Source organism: Mustelus asterias, unplaced genomic scaffold, assembly GCF_964213995.1.
Source record: "Mustelus asterias unplaced genomic scaffold, sMusAst1.hap1.1 HAP1_SCAFFOLD_3737, whole genome shotgun sequence".
Lineage (NCBI taxonomy): Eukaryota > Metazoa > Chordata > Chondrichthyes > Carcharhiniformes > Triakidae > Mustelus > Mustelus asterias.
In genome coordinates this window covers 4,896-12,411 of record NW_027593682.1, presented here as the reverse complement: position 1 = coordinate 12,411, position 7,516 = coordinate 4,896, and the positions used below count along the sequence as shown (strand labels likewise).

At 50.2% G+C, this 7,516-nt stretch overlaps 1 long non-coding RNA gene across 1 annotated transcript; it reads right to left on the bottom strand.

The window, feature by feature from the left end:
• Window positions 1-221: 221 nt before the first annotated feature.
• LOC144490752 (uncharacterized) lies at window positions 222-5,958 on the bottom strand. Its single transcript, XR_013497330.1, has 4 exons — window positions 5,675-5,958; window positions 4,129-4,239; window positions 1,522-1,604; window positions 222-318 (listed from the first exon to the last, which is right to left on the bottom strand). It is a non-coding gene; the product is annotated as an uncharacterized LOC144490752 (long non-coding RNA).
• Window positions 5,959-7,516: the final 1,558 nt, after the last annotated feature.

The following is a 7,516-nucleotide window of genomic DNA, read 5'->3' as shown; positions in this document are numbered from 1 at the left end:
CAGAGTAAAGCTCCCTCTACACTGTCCCCCATCAAACACTCCCAGGACAGATACAGCACGGGGTTAGATACAGAGTAAAGCTCCCTCTACACTGTCCCCCCATCAAACACTCCCAGGACAGGTACAGCACGGGGTTAGATACAGAGTAAAGCTCGCTCTATGTGCTGTGTACAGGGAGCAGGGTGAGGGGGAAGCACTGACCATGGGAAGGATAGACCGGCGCAGGGAGGCGATGGGGATGGGTTTGTTCCCAGTTGTATTTTTCGACACCAGGGAGACGATGTTTAATTCATCGCTGGATTCAGCCCCCAGGCAAACCTGGAGGACAAACACAATTCAATCAAACATTCAACTCACAGTATTCAGTGTAGTGAGACACACTATCACAAACATTTAACCACCCTCCCATAGCCCTGTATCAATCCCCAAACTAATCCCACTGCCCTGCTCTCTCCCCATAGCCCTGTATCAATCCCCAAACTAATCCCACTGCCCCGCGCTCTCCCCATAGCCCTGTATCAATCCCCAAACTAATTCCACTGCCCGCGCTCTCCCCACAGCCCTGCATCCCAAACTAATGCCTCAGCCCTGTATCAATTCCCAAACTAATCCCACTGCCCCGCTCTCTCCCCATAGCACTGTATCAATCCCCAAACTAATCCCACTGCCCCGCTCTCTCCCCATAGCCCTGTATCAATCCCCAAACTAATCCCACTGCCCCGCTCTCTCCCCATAGCCCTGTATCAATCCCCAACCTAATCCCACTGCCCCGCTCTCTCCCCACAGCCCTGTATCAATCCCCAAACTAATCCCACTGCCCCGCTCTCTCCCCATAGCACTGTATCAATCCCCAAACTAATCCCACTGCCCCGCTCTCTCCCCATCGCCCTGTATCAATCCCCAAACTAATCCCACTGCCCCGCTCTCTCCCCATAGCCCTGTATCAATCCCCAAACTAATCCCACTGCCCCGCTCTCTCCCCATAGCCCTGTATCAATCCCCAAACTAATCCCACTGCCCCGCTCTCTCCCCATAGCCCTGTATCAATCCCCAAACTAATCCCACTGCCCCGCTCTCTCCCCATAGCCCTGTATCAATCCCCAAACTAATCCCACTGCCCCGCTCTCTCCCCATAGCCCTGTATCAATCCCCAAACTAATCCCACTGCCCCACTCTCTCCCCATAGCCCTGTATCAATCCCCAAACTAATCCCACTGCCCCGCTCTCTCCCCATAGCCCTGTATCAATCCCCAAACTAATCCCACTGCCCCGCTCTCTCCCCATAGCCCTGTATCAATCCCCAAACTAATCCCACTGCCCCACTCTCTCCCCATAGCCCTGTATCAATCCCAAACTAATCCCAGTTGGAATATCTACATTTCCTCTGTCCAAGTCTGTTGTGACTCAGGGCTCCAGAGGGTCAAATGTCAGAGCCTGTGCTATTCACCTTTAAGCGACCTTCATCCAACCTGTCCCCCCACATCCCTAAGCCCTTCCCCGGTTCCTAACGCGACTGGTTACCGTGCCGATAACCAACTGATGCTCCAAGAGGTTCTCCTTGGCTTCCATGGTGTAGGTCTTCTGCCCAGTGTTCAGCTCACAACCTGAGGGAAGGGGAGGGGGGGGGGGGGCAAAAGTCAGGTTAGGGGCAAAGTCCTCAGGCTAGGCCAAAACCCCATCCTCACAACAGTGCAAACAACCCCTGCAGAGCACTGTCTTCCTGCAACTCCCCCCCCCCTCCCATAATCCCCTGGATCTGAACCACACATGCCTGGCACTCAATCCAGCAATGCACGTGTCCCACAAACGAGAAAAAAAAAATGGGGATAGGACCTGGTTGAGATTATTGTTGGTGCAAGCTCAATGGGCCAAATGGCCTCGATGTTTAAATAGTGAATAATTGCGAGCCAAGAACCGATCCATGTGATACTCCACTCGTTACATATTTTCACTCCAACTCTGTTTTCTCTATAGATTGAACCAGGGCAGGACTTACTCAGTTAATGGTAGGGCGTTGGGGAGAGTTACAGAACAAAGAGATCGAGGGGTACAGGTTCATAGCTCCTTGAAAGTGGAGTCACAGGTGGACAGAGTGGTGAAGAAGGCATTCGACATGCTTGGTTTCATCGGTCAGAACATTGAATACAGGAGTTGGGACGTCTTGTTGAAGTTGTACAAGACATTGGGAAGGCCACACTTGGAATACTGTGTACAGTTCTGGTCACCCTATTATAGAAAGGATATTATTAAACTACAAAGAGTACAGAAAAGATTTACTAGGATGCTACCGGGACTTGATGGATTGAGTTACAAGGAGAGGCTGGATAGATTGGGACTTTTTTCTCTGGAGCGTAGAAGACTGAGGGGTGATCTTATAGAGGTCTATAAAATAATGAGGGGCACAGATCAGCTAGATAGTCAATATCTTTTCCCAAAGGTAGGGGAGTCTAAAACTAGAGGGCATAGGTTTAAGGTGAGAGGGGAGAGATACAAAAGTGTCCAGAGGGGAGAGATACAAAAGTGTCCAGAGGGGAGAGATACAAAAGTGTCCAGAGGGGGCAATCTCTTCACACAGAGGGTGGTGAGTGTCTGGAACGAGCTGCCAGAGGCAGTAGTAGAGGCGGGTACAATTTTGTCTTTTAAAAAGCGTTTTGATAGTTACATGGGTAAGATGGGTAGAGAGGGACATGGGCCAAACGCGGGCAATTGGGACGAACTTTGGGGTTTTAAAAAATAGGGCGGCATGGACAAGTTGGGCCGAAGGGCCTGTTTCCATGCTGTAAACTTCTATGACTCTCTGACAGCCAGGTTTCAATCCATGATAACACACTTCTTCCAATTCCATGGGCTTTTATTTTTTTCCTCAAAATCTCCTGAGGCAACATCTCCCAAACCACAAGCACTTCCATCAAGAAGGATCAGGGGTAACAGATTCCTGCCTCTCAAATTGCCAGGATCCACTCCAGTTCGCCTACCGCCGCAACAGGTCCACAGCAGATACCATCTCCCTGGCCCTGCACTCAACCCTGGAACACCTAGGTAACAAGGACATCTACGTTGGACTCCTATTCGTAGACGACAGCTCAGCCTTCAACAGCCTACGAAACTCAAAGCACAAAGAAAATTACAGCACAGAAACAGGCCCTTCGGCCCTCCAAGTCTGTTCCGACCATGCTGCCCGACTTTTGGTGGCAACAGAGATTTGGATGAATTGAAATTTGAGTGTGGAATGTGGGACTGCCAAAGGGAGGGGGTGGTTAGCCAAGACATGGATGAGGGTTTCCGCAGCTGATCAGCCAAGAAAGGGAAGTCAGTAGCTGGGGTACGGATTTGGGAGTTGCCCACGACAGAAGCAGTCTCCCCATTGATTCACAAACATGGAAGATAGGAGAAGGAGGAGGCCATTCGGCCCTTCGAGCCTGCTCCCCCATTCATCACCATCATGGCTAATCATCCAACTCAATAGCCTAATCCTGAACATGCATCGGAGTGTGGCGACTAGAGGAATTTCACAGTCACTTCATTGCAGTGTTAATGTAAGCCTTCCTTGTGACCAATAAATAAACTTTAACTTAACCCTGCTTTCTCCCCAGAACATTTGATCCCATTCGCCCCAAGTGCTATATCCAGCCGCCTCTTGAATACATTCAATGTTTTGGCATCAACTACTTCCTGTGGGAATGAATTCCACAGGCTCACCGCTCTTTGGGTGAAGAAATGTCTCCTCAACTCCGTCCTAAATGGTCTACCTCGAATCCTCAGACTGTGAGCCCCTGGTTCTGGACACTCCCACCATCGGGAACATCCTTCCTGCATCTACCCTGTCCAGTCCTGTTAGAATTTGATAAGTCTCTGTGAGATTCCCCCCTCATTCGTCTGAACTCCAGTGAAAACAATCCTAACCTGGTCAATCTCTCCTCGTACATCAGTCCCGCCATCCCCGGGATCAGCCTGGGAAACCTTCGCTGCAACTCCCTCGAGAGCAAGAACATCCTTCCTCAGAAAAGGAGACCCAAACTACACACAATACTCCAGGTGTGGCCTCACCAAGGCCCTGTATAATCGCAACAACACATCCCTGCTCCTGTACTCGAAACCTCTCACAATGAAGGCCAATGAGCCACTTACCCCAGACAATACAGCTCGGCCGTTCCAACCGAGCGTCCATCCCAACTCTTCCTGTCCAAGGGTGTGGGAGAGAGAGGGAGATGTGCACACAAGGACTCAGTTACTTTCCAGCTGGGGAGGGAGACAGGAAAGAGAGATTGAGTTTTTAAAAATTCAGTTACAAACGTAACCTAACCTACACACCTTTGGACACTAAGGGACAATTTCCCATGGCCAACCCACCTAATCTCGACATCTTTGGACACTAAGGGACAATTTAGCATGGCCAATCCACCCAACCTACACACCTTTGGACACTAAGGGGCAATTTAGCATGGCCAATCCACCCAACCTACACACCTTTGGACACTAAGGGGCAATTTAGCATGGCCAATCCACCTAACCTGCACACCTTTGGACACTAAGGGACAATTTAGCATGGCCAATCCACCCAACCTACACACCTTTGGACACTAAGGGGCAATTTAGCATGGCCAATCCACCCAACCTACACACCTTTGGACACTAAGGGGCAATTTAGCATGGCCAATCCACCCAACCTACACACCTTTGGACACTAAGGGACAATTTAGCATGGCCAATCCACCCAACCTACACACCTTTGGACACTAAGGGGCAATTTAGCATGGCCAATCCACCCAACCTACACACCTTTGGACACTAAGGGGCAATTTAGCATGGCCAATCCACCTAACCTGCACACCTTTGGACACTAAGGGGCAATTTACCATGGCCAATCCACCTAACCTGCACAGTCCAAAAGACTGTGCTGGTTCTGTTCATTGGCCGTGATAAATTCTCCCTCAGCGTACTAGAACAGGCGCCAGAGTGTGGCAACTAGGGGGTTTTCACAGTAACTTCATTGCAGTGTTAATGGAAGCCTACTTGTGGCAACTAATAAATAAATTAAAAACTTGGAACACTGAGGGACAATTTGCCATGGCCAATCCACCCAACCTACACATCTTTAGACACCAAGGGACAAGTTAGCATGGCCAATCCACCTAATCTGTACATCTTTGTCCTTAGCCCCCCCCCCCCCCCTAAATCTCTTCAGTAACTCTCCCCCACTCCCCTTGTCTCTAACCACACCCTAGGCACCCCGTCCTCGTTTCCCCTTCCATTGAGTGTGTAAACACACACACACACTCCAAAACTCCCAAAACCCAAGCATCCAGATGACCTGAAAAGCCTGGGGAGGTCCCCAGAAAAAAACTGAGGCAGCCCCAAGAACTGGATCCCAAAATCCTGCCTCTCTTCCCAACATCTGGAGGTTTAAACTCCCGATAACTAAAAGTCCTACAATGCAGAATCTCAGCATCGCGCACAGGGACCTTGCAATGTGACTCTGAAATGCACAAACGCGGTGTTAAATTGCTACCTGTGTGGTTGGTGGTTGAACACTCTGTCTCCCTCAGTGTAGGGAGTAATTTACTCCGGATAAATTATTTCCACAAACAACACAGAACTTTGCAAACTAACATCCCCACTCTTTCTCTCTCCCTCTGCAGTTAAGCATTCGCTTTGCACTCAATCCCAATCTCACCTCGTCCCAGCCTGTTCCAGCTTCACTCAATGTTTTATCAAGCGTGAGTCCTTCCTGAAAACAGCAACAGGAGCAGAGAGGGAAATTGGGTTATTTTCCAATTGGTTTGATCCGAATTAAGACGGGCAAATGGAGAGAGAGATAGAGTGAGGGAGGAGCCAGGTTAGATGAAATTGTTCTGGGTGTCAATTGCAATGGTGTCTCCATACTGAGTGCATCAGAGTACAGATATCTGTCTCCATGAGAGACATCAGTCAGTGTACAGATATCTCCCTGAGAGGGGACTGAGAGACACCAGTCAGTGTACAGATATCTCCCTGAGAGAGAGGGGGGACTGAGAGACACCAGTCAGTGTACAGATAACTCCCTGAGAGAGAGAGAGAGGACTGAGAGACACCAGTCAGTGTACAGATAACTCCCTGAGAGAGAGAGAGAGGACTGAGAGACACCAGTCAGTGTACAGATATCTCCCTGAGAGAGAGAGAGAGGACTGAGAGACACCAGTCAGTGTACAGATATCTCCCTGAGAGAGAGGGGGGACTGAGAGACACCAGTCAGTGTACAGATATCTCCCTGAGAGAGAGGGGGGACTGAGAGACACCAGTCAGTGTACAGATAACTCCCTGAGAGAGAGAGAGAGGACTGAGAGACACCAGTCAGTGTACAGATATCTCCCTGAGAGAGAGGGGGGACTGAGAGACACCAGTCAGTGTACAGATATCTCCCTGAGAGAGAGGGGGGACTGAGAGACACCAGTCAGTGTACAGATATCTCCCTGAGAGAGAGGGAGGACTGAGAGACACCAGTCAGTGTACAGATATCTCCCTGAGAGGGGACTGAGAGACACCAGTCAGTATACAGATATCTCCCTGAGAGAGAGAAGGGACTGAGAGACACCAGTCAGTGTACAGATATCTCCCTGAGAGAGAGAGAGAGAGGACTGAGAGACACCAGTCAGTGTACAGATATCTCCCTGAGAGGGGACTGAGAGACACCAGTCAGTATACAGATATCTCCCTGAGAGAGAGGGGACTGAGAGACACCAGTCAGTGCACAGATATCTCCCTGAAGGAGAGGGGACCTAGAGACACCAGTCAGTGCACAGATATCTCCCTGAGAGGGGACTGAGAGACACCAGTCAGTGTACAGATATCTCCCTGAGAGAGAGAGGGGACTGAGAGACACCAGTCAGTATACAGATATCTCCCTGAGAGAGAGAGAGAGACACCAGTTAGTGTACAGATATCTCCCTGAGAGAGAGAGAGGGGACTGAGAGACACCAGTCAGTGTACAGATATCTCCCTGAGAGAGGGGACTGAGAGACACCAGTCAATGTACAGATATCTCCCTGAGAGAGAGAGGGGACTGAGAGACACCAGTCAGTGTACAGATATCTCCCTGAGAGAGAGGGGGGGGGGACTGAGAGACACCAGTCAGTGTACAGAATCTGCCTGAGAGACACCAGTCCGTGTACAGATATCTCAGAGAGAGGACTGAGAGACATCAGTCAGTGTACAGATATCTCCCTGCAAGAGAGAGGGGACTGAGGGACACCAGTCCGTGTACAGATATCTCTGAGAGAAGGGACTGAGAGACACCAGTCCGTGTACAGATATCTCCCTGAGAGAGAGAGGGGACTGAGAGACACCAGTCCGTGTACAGATATCTCCCTGAGAGGGGACTGAGAGACACCAGTCAGTGGACAGAATCTGCCTGAGAGACACCAGTCCGTCTACAGATCTCTCTGAGAGAGAGGGGACTGAGAGACACCAGTCAGTGGACAGATATCTCCCAGAGAGAGAGGACTGAGAAACACCAGTCTGCCATGAGGGACCTTGTCAA